The sequence below is a fragment of the Erinaceus europaeus genome, chromosome 10 (assembly GCF_950295315.1).
Source record: "Erinaceus europaeus chromosome 10, mEriEur2.1, whole genome shotgun sequence".
NCBI classification, from domain to species: domain Eukaryota; kingdom Metazoa; phylum Chordata; class Mammalia; order Eulipotyphla; family Erinaceidae; genus Erinaceus; species Erinaceus europaeus.
In genome coordinates this window covers 67503980-67516942 of record NC_080171.1, presented here as the reverse complement: position 1 = coordinate 67516942, position 12963 = coordinate 67503980, and the positions used below count along the sequence as shown (strand labels likewise).

General features: G+C 42.1%; 1 protein-coding gene across 2 annotated transcripts in view; it reads right to left on the bottom strand.

Annotated features, from left to right (window-relative positions):
• The window catches only part of ACO1 (aconitase 1), a 78785-nt gene extending 67292 nt beyond the window's left edge, over positions 1-11493 (bottom strand). The window contains exon 1 of one of the 2 annotated variants that reach the window (XM_060199682.1): positions 11343-11493. The gene's annotated coding sequence lies outside the window, so the exon portion shown is untranslated. Of the gene's footprint in view, positions 1-11192 lie in introns of both variants that reach the window. The other variant, XM_007531242.3, reaches the window with a different exon arrangement.
• Positions 11494-12963: the final 1470 nt, after the last annotated feature.

Sequence of the window (12963 nt, the reverse complement as noted above, 5' to 3'; positions counted from 1 at the left end):
ACTGTGAGGCTTAACCCCTAAGCAACTATGCTCTAGATCCATCTCCATGGCCCACCCAATGCCTTAACAGCTATCATGCAACTGCCATTTCACTGGGTCAAAAATGTGGTAAGTAACAGAACAGCTTAGGCCATGAACATCTGGGACTTGGACCTCTTTGGACTGTTAGAGATGGAGATTTTGCAAATGTATACATGTATTTAACATTTACATGTCAAAAGGATAAATGTCCTTATAGTCTTCAGTCACACACAGATTAATCAGAGGTAATGACAGTATTATGGAGTCTGTAGTGGGGGATGGAGGTGACAAAGAAGCACCTAGCATTCTAGAACTATACAGAGGAAGGGAGTCAATGAAGACTATTCTGGATAAAGAACACAGTTCCACATGGACAAAGCACTAATAGAAGGTGCATGTTAACAAAACCTCAAAACCTAGATATAGACCAGGGCCCATGAGATAGGGCATATGTACATGTTTCCATAAATTAGGGCAAAATATATACCTTAAAGCAAAAGTACACAATAATTTGAAGTGAGTCAATAAATAAAGCAGGCAAGTAGAAAGACCTAAAAAGACACCTTAAAGTACCTAATGAAACAGTTTCTAGTTAGACCTAGATACCCTCCTCACCTTCCTCCTATTACACATCCCCCAATCACTCCAAAGCTAACGTTGTCAGACAAAGTAAGGACTACAAAAGCTGAATAAGGGCAAGAGACTGGCATACTTTAATGATGACTCCTTAGTCACTACCAGGCCACCCCATCACCTGGGGCTCTATTCAGGGAGCCCTGGGGTTCCCACACAGACATGGCGGGCCTAGACCTCTAACAGATCCCTCTTGCCGCTGTTATTGGTCATCTCTATCAGGAACATAATGAAACCCTTTGTGGGCCCCTCTAGGACCTTTCCCTTAATGTGGATCAATAATGTTAAGGAATGTTCCATTCTCTGAAGGGAGGTTGGACAACATACTCTTTAACTATTACCTGAGGAAGATTGGTGCTGAAATTAGTGCAGCCTGGAATGTTCCTAGCTGTGACCACAGAATGTGAACTCAGACCTACAGGGATGCAGAGGTTATTACATAGGCTCCTGTGCTGACTAGGGGCCCTACATCAAACCAGTGGGGTTTACTGTTAACAATAATTATATACTTTCCCCATGTTTGGGAGCTATTCTCTTCCCAGATCCAGCTTTCTAGTCCTTTTTGCAACTATGACACCATCTCCCCAGACAATAACCTGGGTCCACCCGCATATTTGATGTCAGGCTCAGGCAAAAACTAGTAGTCATGGGCCCTCTGGAATATACCTAAAACAGATTTACTAGCTTTTTCCAAAATGGAGATTTGCAAATCTTCATCTGCAATATTCCAGCCTTTAGGTTCATGATTAATCAACAATTTGTTCTGCATTATATCTTAACTCTTTCAGTCACCAGGTTCCAGATGCTACCATGATGTCAACCTGACTTCCTTGGGCAGAGGACCTTGGGCTGAGTGCTGCATCATTCCATAAGTGCTGTAGCTGAGTGGCAGGTACTAAGTTCCTGTGGGGTGTCAGGCACCTTACTCATGTTGTCTAATATAGTCCCTTAACTCTGTGAGAACCATATTATAAGACTGAGGACGAAAGAGGTCAAGCAACTTGTCATGATCTTGTGGCAGGTATGTGGACAGGCTGGGATTTACACCCAAGATGGGAGACAGCATGGTGCAACAGGCAGCAGGGACCCAGACCAGCACTCCCACATAGTCAATACTGCTAATTCATTAGACAGTGAATAGACTTTTGGTAACAAAGACTGAGAAGTGACTTGAAGAAAACCCAAGAAACAACTGGTTCAGAGAGTAATTTTAGTACCTCTCTGTCATTAAAAGATTTACCTCAAGAATCTGGCCTATCTCTCAAAGATAGATATTACTTAGAGAGGAAGCTTCCAGTCTTGACAATTTTGCAATATCTAGCCCAAAGTGCTTTAGTTTCCAGTGTTCAGTTACAGTGAGAATCTACCACTGGCAGTATTTCCTACATCTCAGTCTATGTTTCATAGATTTATGGTAACAATACTTTAGTATTAGTTGTGATAACTAAACAGGACATCGAAGTAGAGGACACTGTGTACTTTATACCTGTGAGCTACCACTATTTGAAATTGCTATCAACCAACTTCACAGGGCATTTGGACCCTAAATGTGCGATACCTCTTTTATTAAAGATTAAAGTCCACATTTTAAAACACAATGGCTATTCTAAAATAGTTGTCTATGGAGGAGGGGGCAGAGAATTCTAAAAACAGAGACTACCCAAAGGCCCAAAGGTCCCAGATATCTATGAAAAAGCTATCTTTTTATATTGACTCAAACTGAAAATTCTTTAAAATCTGTCAAAAAAAAGTCCTTGCAGATGAGACCAAAATTCTTGGTAGATTGTTTCATCTCCGCTTCTGCACCTGCCCCTCTCAACTCCGGAGGCAATAGCAGATTTTTTTTTTAATGTGATGTATTTCTTCGATAATAAAGAATGTTTTCTATTGAACAAATTAATTTAGCATACGTTTCTTGAGCATTGTGACCACAGGAGAAAGGAAGGAAACACTGTTATGTAAAGCATATACTCTAACAAGGAAACCAAGATAAGCGTAATACTTATAATATGATAGTTATAGTTATGATATGATAATGGAAAGAGACAGCTAGAACTAGAAGAATTGAAAGTTTTGTGAAGGAGAAGAAAGGAAGGAGGAATGATTTAGAAAGCAGAGAGCGGAGCAGATGTAAAAGTAGAGAGAACAACACAGAAAGGGTTCAAGGGTCATTGAGTTTGGCTGACATTATGGCCAAATAGTTTGTAAAGATTTTCACTACAGCAATCAGTTCATATTTATCTTTAAAAAGACACAAAAGGGAAGGCTTTTCTTAAATGTATAAAGTTCATGAAGCAAATGACAGCTCCTTCAGAGGAGAAAAATGGAGTCTGACGAAAGGTACAGGTGAAGAAACAAGATAGGCCAGCTGTACACATTCACAATATTGCAGGTAGGGTTTGCCCTCTTTCTTACTTACCTCTTTGTATATCTGAATATCCCCATGAAAAATAACAACAACAAAAAAGTGAATAAAAGTCAGCTGACCTGGGAAGATACCAACTGATGGCACTCAAATGATGGAATTAATAACTAAACTTTCTAACCTCTTGTTAATTTGAAGAAGGTAAGGTGGAAATCAGCAGCAACTTCACGGGGGTCATATATGTAGCAACACAATGTGACTGAGTTCTGTCAGCACGATTGTTTTTGGTTCCCTATGCGCCTCTCTCCTCTGCCCTCCCCTCCCCTCCCCTCTCCTCCCCTCTCCTCTTGCCTCCTCTCCCTTCTCTCTCCATTTCCTATTGAGGAATCAAGGAACAGAGAACTCTGTACTAGCCAAGTTGGTCGTAAGTCAGAATAAGAAAAATGAAGCTACCCCTGCTGTCCTCGATATACTATGTGCTCATTGTAGGAGGTTATTGTTGACCATGTCAAATGTAATATTTGTTCAAACCACATACTTGTCTTATCAGATTTATACTTGTCTAATTCTTGCTCAAAAGTATTTATAAGCAATATGAAAAAAAATTAGAATCAACTGTGCCCTACCACCAAGAAAAAAGCATCTAGTGTTCAGCAATCCTTTTCCTTGTCCATAAATACACACTATCAGGTGCTTCCTTCTACATTAAGAATAGGATAACAAGGGGGCCGGGCGGTAGCACAGCAGGTTAAGGACACACGCACGAAGTGCACAGACAGCATAAGGATCCTGGTTGAAATGTCATCATCCCCCCCCCCACCTGCAGGAGAGTTACTTCACAAGCAGTAAAGCAGGTCTGCAGGTGTCTATCTTTCTCTCCCCCCCTCTGTCTTCCCCTCCTATCTCTATTTCTCTCTGTCCTATCCAACAACAACAACAATGACAATAATAACAAAAAGAGCAACAAAAATGGGAAGAAATGGCTTCCAGGGGCAGTGGATTCCTAGTGCAGGCACTGAGCTCCAGCAATAACTCTGGAGGTGCAAAAGAAAAAAGAAAAAGAAATAGGATAACAGGGCCAGGTGGTGGCTCACCTGGTTGACTGCACTTATTACAGTGCACAAGGACCCACGTTTGAGCCCATGGTCCCCACCTGCTTTGTGAGGGGTGAAGTGCTGCAGGTATCTGTCTCTCTTCCCCTCTACCTCCCCCTTCACTCTCAATTCTCACTGTCTATATCCAATCAATCAATAAATAAAGATAATAATAAAAAATTTTAAAAATAGGATCACAAACACTGTTAAAGACCATCATACTTTTAAAGCTACAAAAGTGTAGTTCATGACATTTCATGAAACAATATTTTATAATGCCAGGTTGAAGGCTACATAGTAGTCTCCTGAAGAACACTATGATCTGGTGCTCTTCTGACTTTGGATAGTAGCTTAAGTCAAACAACACTGCTTAATAAAATATTTCCATCTGGGGAGTCGAGCGGTAGCACAGCAGGCTGAGTGCACATGGCGCAAAGCGCAAGGACTGGAGTAAGGATCCCGGTTCGAGCCCCCGGCTCCCTACCTGCAGGGGAGTCACTTCACAGGCAGTGCAGCAGGTCTGCAGGTGTCTATCTTTCTCACCCCCCCCTGTCTTTCCTCCTCTCTCCATTCCTCTCTGTCCTATCCAATAACAACTACAACAATAAAAATCAACAAAGGCAACAAAAGGGAATAAATAAATAAAATATTTTTTAAAGTATTTCCATCTGACTGGAGATAACTGTGCTTAGTGAAGTAAGTAAAGAGGTAAAAGATAATTAAATGATGGTATCACACATATATAAAATCTTGAGAACTGAAACACAAGGAGGGAGAGGAGAAGGAGAAAAGCAGCAGCAGCAGTAGTAGCCAGGCAATTTCTAAGACTTAAGAGAACTATAGTAGTTATCATAGGGAGGGTCGGGGCACAGAATTTTGATAGTGGGTACAGTGCAGAACTATACCTTGAAATCTTCTGATCTTGTAAACAACTACCAAATCATCAATTTAAAACAATTTCCATCTGTGAGAGGGGTTGGCTCCCCCCCCTCAATATTAAATTGGATTAACAACTCTTAGAATTGACCCAGTTAAAACAACCTGCTCTATTGAGGGAGTAGAGGTAGCATTATTACCAAAGTTTTTGTTTGTTTGTTGTAAAAGCAACACACAGGCTTTGAAGGAGAGGCAAAAATAAGGCATTACACAGAGTAGCAAGTTTTCCTGCCTTTTTTCACCCCATTTCACTTATAAGAATTGGTTACTATTAACAGTTTCATATGTCTATCTTCCAAACACTTATAAAGCTATTTTAAATATATGGAATGTGGGCTGGGGAGATAGCATAGATAGCATGATGGTAATGCAAAAATGATTTTCATGCCTCAGGCACCAAAGGTCCCAGGTTCAATCCCCAGCACACCATAAACAAGAGCTGAATAGTGCTTAGGTAAAGTAAACAAATAAATAGAATGTATAACATGTATACAACTGAAGTACAAATGTAGTTGTAAAACAAACATATACAGACAGATACATTGTACTTATGCACATAATGTACGAATTCACTGAGGATTTTCCTTCCGTTTTGAATATGTCTTGTCTTTGCCCCTGGAATCAGTATAGCTACTAGAGACACTACTGGATTTTGTATAAAGACACCCAAAACTAGCACACTGGCTTAGATAGTGGATCCATCTATCCCAACATACTATCTGAGGTGGCTGAGAATAAAGGTCTCCACTCACACTACATGGCTTTATCATCAAAACTTGAACATACTTAGTCTCCCTTTAAATAACCTACTATGGATTGTCCATTCAACTAATTCCAAATTCTTCGTAGATGTTACTTCCAGCTATCTCTATTTTGGTATCCATGCACACAGTTCTGAATAAATTCCTTTCCATGACAATACCTCCTTGAAGTATGCTCCTATTCTGATATTCTAGAACAGCAAACTACGGTTGGTGATCCCCCCCCCTACACACACACACTCCCCAAATCACTTCCTCCAGGACATAATGATTTATAAGACAGCTGTGGACACATAGGTACATCTGTAACAGGTGTCTGAATACCACTCCCACTACCAACTTATATCTTCCTCCACCATCATGCACTGGGTCCCCAATACCCTCTCACCCCCCCTCCCATCTTCCCTCTTTAGAGTCCTTAGCTCTGCTGCAATAGACCACAGCTAATCTAGGTTTCACTGTTTTCCCTTCCTCCCTCCCTCTTTCTTTCCCTTCTCTTCTTAAATACCACCTATGAGAGAAGTCATCTAATATTCATTCTCCTTCTGGCTTATCACACTTAATGTGACTCCTTTAAGTTCTATCCAAGTGAAATTTCAACCTTTTCATAGCTGAGTAGTATTCCACTGTGTATATACATGTAGTCTATCATTTTATAAAGATAATTTTATTTCAAGAAGCTTGGGGACAATAAACAATCAAGTACCAGAAAATAATGAAAAGGCTTATTAACATATATGTACTAAAAGCCCAGACAGATAAGGAGAGTGCCAAAGTGAATGAAAGTGAAGTGAAGGAAACTAAACAGGACATCTCAAATCTTCACTAAGAACTTCTAGAAGAAAAAACTAAGAATTCTAAAGACCTGGCGGAATTTATTAGAAAACATGGGGAGAAATTATCAGTGAAATGAGATCCAGAGGAAAGCAATAATGCAAAGACTTCCTTTAAAAATTCACATTGGCCCACTAGAAGCCATGTTAGTTTTTCTAACTTATTATTTTTTTAAGTGACAATTAACCATCCTTTAAAGAAGGAAAAGTTCAAAGATAGAGTCATCGTATTATATTATCCAGAATTCCAGTGTTTAAATTATTGGTAATTAAATCCTATTGTTTGGGTTAAAGATGACAAATTATGGTAAAAAATTAAAAATATATTTTCAATACATATAGTTTTATTGGAACTCAGCTACACTCATGTGTTTATATATTGTCAGCAGTTGCTGTGACCCTACAAAAACAGAGGTGAATAGTTGCAACACTTACACAGCACACAGAGCCAAATACTCACTATCTGTCCCTTGGCTGAAAAAAGTCTGCTAATTCATGTTCTAATATATGGTGAAAGTTGACTGCCTTTCCCTGTCAAAAGTTTTGGAGAACTGAGATCACACACACTATATCCAGTATTTTTGTTCAAATTAAAAAGTTCATTTTCTATTAAGATACAAATAGCATTGTGGCTATGACCATGGTAGCAGTGGCATGCTGGTAAATATTCTCTCCAGGAGGGGAAAGTGCCAATTTACACTATTTGCTGATTTTTAAGGTGGGAAAATTCCCATAGTGGCTTACTTCAAGCTATGATATCACTGAACATAGAGTTGGTAAAAGATACATACAACCACCCGTACGCACTAGTTCTGTCAAATTGCTGGTTCCCTGGGATATCAATGGACTAGCCCCTGACTTTAAAGATGAAGACACTGAGTCCCAGAGAGAGAGATGTCTTGCCCAAGGCTGGCCTAGGGACTGCCACGAGGCTGAAGTTCATTTCCCAGTACAGAGTCTGGCTACCTCATAAGGAGTCCCTTCCTCTGTAAAATGAAGAGCAAAGGAAGGGACATAAATATCCCACACTGTCTTCATTGTGTGGGACTCTTGACTTACTCGGCATATACTCTGAAGCACACATCTATCCCAGGGTACTGTTTTGTACACAGTACCCAATTTCACATGAACATGAAGAGTACACTGCTCAACTCACCAGCTGAATCTTAGCTACCAGGCTGTAGGCTCTGGAATGACAGGGAGTGCGTACGTTCATTCATACATGTTACTTTCCCTGCTGTTTAATACAGAACTAGGCACTTAGTGTGTTGATGGTGAATAACTACTTGAAGGGTATAGGAATGAGACCCTGCCATCAAAGTAGAGTTTTAGAGACAGAGCAAAGCAGGTGCTCAGAGATCCCATTCTCTTCTCCGGCCTGCAGATAGTAATAGCTGTGACCCACTGAATAAGCTTACAAACTCCCTAAAGTACAGGCTGCACAGTTCAAATGACTCCATCTGAGCACAAAAGGCTCAGTGGAAAAGAGAGGTCAGAGTTAGAGATTTTCTTTCTGTTTGACATATAGTTAGCCGGTCCTTCAATAACTGGGGGTTGGGATCAAAGACCCAGCACAGTCAAAAGTAAAAAATATTTGATTTTATAATTTTTTCAGGGGGAGAAAGTAGGAGAGGGAAGAAGAAGATAGGGAAAGAAAACAAAGTACAACCACACCATCAATGGAGCTGCTACCTATGGTGCCCTCACGGGGTGCTGGGGACTGAATCCAGGTCATGATGCATGCAGGGTAAGAAGGCAGGTCCTTCACCTACTGAACTAACTCCTAGGGTCCTCACATAGTTGTTTTTTTGTTTGTTTGTTTGTTTTTACAAAATACAGGCATGACTTGGTATTCTTGGCAGAGTAGTTTCAAGACCTTCCCATATACCCAAAGCCACAGATGCCCAAGTTCCTAGTAGTTGGTGCTCCATACCTGCAAGTCCTGAATCCAAGGGATCTGACTGACAGTCAACATTTTTGGGTGACTGAATCCATAAACCCAGTAAGAAAAAATACCCATGTAGAAGGACCCAACTTATTCAAACACATTTTTCAAGGGCCAACTATAAACATGTCTGTAATTTCTATCTGGAACCTGTGCTGACAGCATGAAGTCAAGGAAAGAATCAAGGGGGCCCAATTACTAGACCTCCATGTGCAGGCATTGCTTTCTGGCAGGTGGTAAGGAAGGGCCACTCAGATGACTCCTTTCTGAAAGTGAAACATGAAAAAAGCACCAGGATTGGGGAATATACCCAATAAAATTTATGCTTCACAACTACAATCAAAATGAACATTAGGGGAGGAAGGCAAAAAAGCAAACCTCCCTGCTCTTTTGGAAATAAATTCTAGACCTCTTGGTAACTTTCACACAATCTCAATATCCCCTTTGCCATACAGACACTATCACAGGCACCTGTGCATATGTCTCTGAACTCACTGGCCCTGTGCCCCACACCGCTGCTGCAGCCTGATGCACAAAGACAACAGCTCTGCAGGCAAAGAAACCACCAAAACCATCTGTAAGTTCCATTGAGTTTTGAGGAGCCCAGAAGTCTTTCCTGTTGTTCCTGTGATGACCTAGCTCTTGGTTTCCAAATGAAGTCAATCTTGGTCTCATATACCTAAGGTTAATACTATTCATGGCATGGGGTGGTGTGAACAAATCTTTAAAGCGTTTTTTTTTTTTTTTTTTTTTTTTTTTTTTTTGTAGTGGGAGACGCAATTGTTGGAGCTTCAACACCTCCATGACAATTTTTTCAGGCAGAAAAAAGATACCAGAAAGCTCCCTTCAATGGTGTGGTGGTTGGACTGAACCTGGCTACCAGTTTATGACTAAGCAGGCAAAGTATTCAGGTAAGCTATCTTGCCAGCTCCTGAAGCACTTTTTACAACAGTGGTTTTTAAAGTAGGGTGGAGAGGACCCCAGGGATCCACAAGGTTCAAACTACTTACATAATAATACCAAGATGTTATTTGCCTTTTTCACTGTCACATTTTCAGGAGTATAAAGAAGTTTTCCAGAAGTTACATGACACGTGACATAGCAAAAGACTAAATGAAAAAAAGAAGATATGAGAATCCAGTTGCTTTCTGTGTGACCCTAAAGGTATTTGCAAAAATACAAATGATTGCCACGTTTTAGAAAATGTAGCTACTTTAATAAAATGTTTCATAAAAGTAGGTCCACTATTATTTGTAAAGGTTAGAGTGCAAATTTCTCGAGTTTTATTTACATATCGCATATATCAGAATATAAAACTCACATGTACAAAAGTTCCACAGTAAATGAATTTTTAAAAGATTTATCTATTTATCTATTATGAAAGAGAAAGAGTGACTGAGAGGTGGTATAGTGAACAAAAAGTTGGACTTTCAAACATGAGGTCCCAAGTCTGATCCTCGGGATCTCATGCACCAGATCTCATGCACCGGTTCTCTCTCTTTAAATTTTTTTTTAATATTTATTTTATTTATTTATTCCCTTTTGTTGCCCTTGTTGTTTTATTGTTGTAGTTATTATTGTTGTTGTCATTGTTGGATAGGACAGAAAGAAATGGAGAGAGGAGGGGAAGACAGAGAGGAGGAGAGAAAGATAGACACCTGCAGACCTGCTTCACTGCCTGTGAAGTGACTCCCCTGCAAGTGGGGAGCCGGGGTTCGAACCGGGATCCTTAAGCCAGTCCTTGTGCTTTGCGCCACCTGCGCTTAACCCACTGCACTACTGCCCGACTCCCTCGGTTCTCTCTCTTAACTCCTCTCTCTCTCTCTCATTAATAAATTTGTTAGTATTTTTACTAACAAAGGAGGAGGAAAAAGGAGGAAGAAAAAGAATGAAGAGGGTGAGAAAGAGAATATCAGAAAACTGCCTGCCAAGGACTCTGAAGTTTCAGTCATGCTAGGCCTCTGAGATGTTAAGCTATCTCTCCTCCACAGCTAATTTTTAAGTGTGAAAGGTTTCTTGAGGTCCACCCTACACTTTGAGAACTACTGTATAATTAATTCTATTTTATATTTTATTTGAAGCCACTCTAATCCCCACCCTAATTATCTCCATCTCCTTCCACCCTAAGGTTCTCATTCAGTTTAATTTAAAGGAGAGTTTTATGGGTTGCAGTCTGTAAAAGGTGCCATTCTAGCTGCATGTATAAAAGGTAGGCTCTAAGTCCAACACTTGCACCTAAGGGCCTCTTAGCCGCTTAGCCATTTCCCCCTTCCTACTCGGTGTGGATCCTCTAATCTGTGGGCACCTCCGGAGGGGATTTCTCTACCGACCACCCTAGGCTCCGTGACGTCTTCGGAGAGGCCCGCACACCCTCCTCCGGGTTAGGCTCAGGGATAGGCGTGCGCACTCACTCCCGGGTTAGGACTCGCCGCTGCCCTCCGCACAGCTTCGGGGTTAGGACTCCGGGCGGGCCCGGCCCGCAGGACCTCTCGGTGAAGCTCCGCGGGTGCGGCCCGTACACACCCAACGAGTACTCCCCAGCGAGGCCCACGCACCTCCACGCACAGCCCAAGCGGAGAGGGACGAGGACAGACAGACACTTACCCGGCTAGGCACAGCCTGCGGCCAAGGCGGAGAGGTCAGTCTCAGGAAGGAGTCCCAGATTCTCTCCCTCGCCCTTCCCCAACTCTCCCGCGCCCCAGGCTGTTGTGCGCCCCTCGGTCCCGCCCCGGATGCCCGGGAAGAGGTTCGCACCCGCTGTCCCCGGCAACGTCAGTTGGGCCGACTCGGTACTCACCCCGATTGCACCACTGGGCTCCCGAGATCAGCAGTCAAGACCAAGCTGCGGGGCGCGCTCCCGTGCGCTGCGCGGTGCTAGTGGCCGCCCCCTCCGCGCTCCTGCTCGCTCCGCCCCCGGGTCTTCGGACGAGGGGCGGAGAGGGGGCGGGGCGGGGGGCTGCTGGTCGGGCCCGCATGGGCAGAGGCTGGAGGGGCGGAGCGAGCTTGTGGCGGCTCCCTGCCCCCATCCCTGCTGGGGAGACTTTGTCCAAGGCGGGCCGGAGGGGGAGGGCTTGCTGGTGGGTCAGCCTAGGAAGCCGACGCCCGCCTCCTTGGGCACAGTTCCCATTCTGCGGAACCCAGGTCTGAGGCCAGATTGACTTTCACTCACTCTGGGACACAGCGTGTGGCTGCTAAGCTGGCGCTTGCAAGACAATGAAAGGTTATGGGAAGAAATAAAACCTTTATTATTTTATTTTATTATATTTTATTTTATTTTTGTGATTCAATCATTCATTAGCTGACTGCTCTAGCACAGAAGTCACCTTGTCCATCCTCTTTCCTCTCATCCCTCAGTCACCACCCCACATTTACCCCTTGCCACTCCCCCCACCCTTTATTCCCGGCAAGGGCAAGTGAGCATTGGGATCTCTGCTATCATGATAGGACTTAGCATTTCCTTTGTCAGGAATGTAGTATTTCCCAGTCTAACTTTATAAAACATCTAACAAGTGGGACCTGTTCACCTGTCTTAACATGCATGTTATTTAGCTAATAGCATGCTATTCACCTGCTGGAAGTCAGAAAAATGGGTGAGAGTTGGCTATGAGTCGTTTTCTTCACAGGACCTGCTTTTAATATTTTTTAATTTGTCAGTATTAGTGATTTGTAAACAAGGGTTTACAAAATTGTAAGATTTCAGAGGTATAGGTTCACACCCATACATTGAGTGTGTAAGCCACTGGACCCTCCACAAAAGTTCTGTGCAAACCCCTTTCTACCCCATAACCACCACCACAATTCTCATATAGTCTAAGTGAGAGTTTGGTTTCTTTTTTTTTTTTCCAAGTTCATTTGCTTTTAGTTATTATATTCCACATGTGAGTGAAGCCATCCAGTCATTATCTTTTTATGCCTTTAATTATTTCACTCTGCATAATCACCTCCAGTTCTGTCCACGTGGTCAATCTCATCTTTTAAATTGCAGGGTAAGTGGCCAGGCTGTGTGGCACACCTGGTAGTGCATACTTGTTAAATTGCAGAGTTGTATTTCATTGAATATATATTCTCCAACTTATTTATTTTTATTGTTGGACATCTACATTGCTTCCATATTTTGGCGACTGTGACTAGTGCAACTGTGAACACAGGAGTGCATATGTCCTTTCAAATGAGTGTTTTCATGAGTTTTGGCTATATGCCTAGAAGTAGTATTGCTGGATCATAAGATATTTCCATTTTTATTTGTTTAAGGACTCCTGTTTTATATAGGGTCTGCCCCAGTTTGCATTCCAACATTACATATATATACATTTTTTTTCTTTTTTCTCCATATCCTCTTCTAGAATGTTCTGTGTTTGCTTGAGGAGCGTGTGCA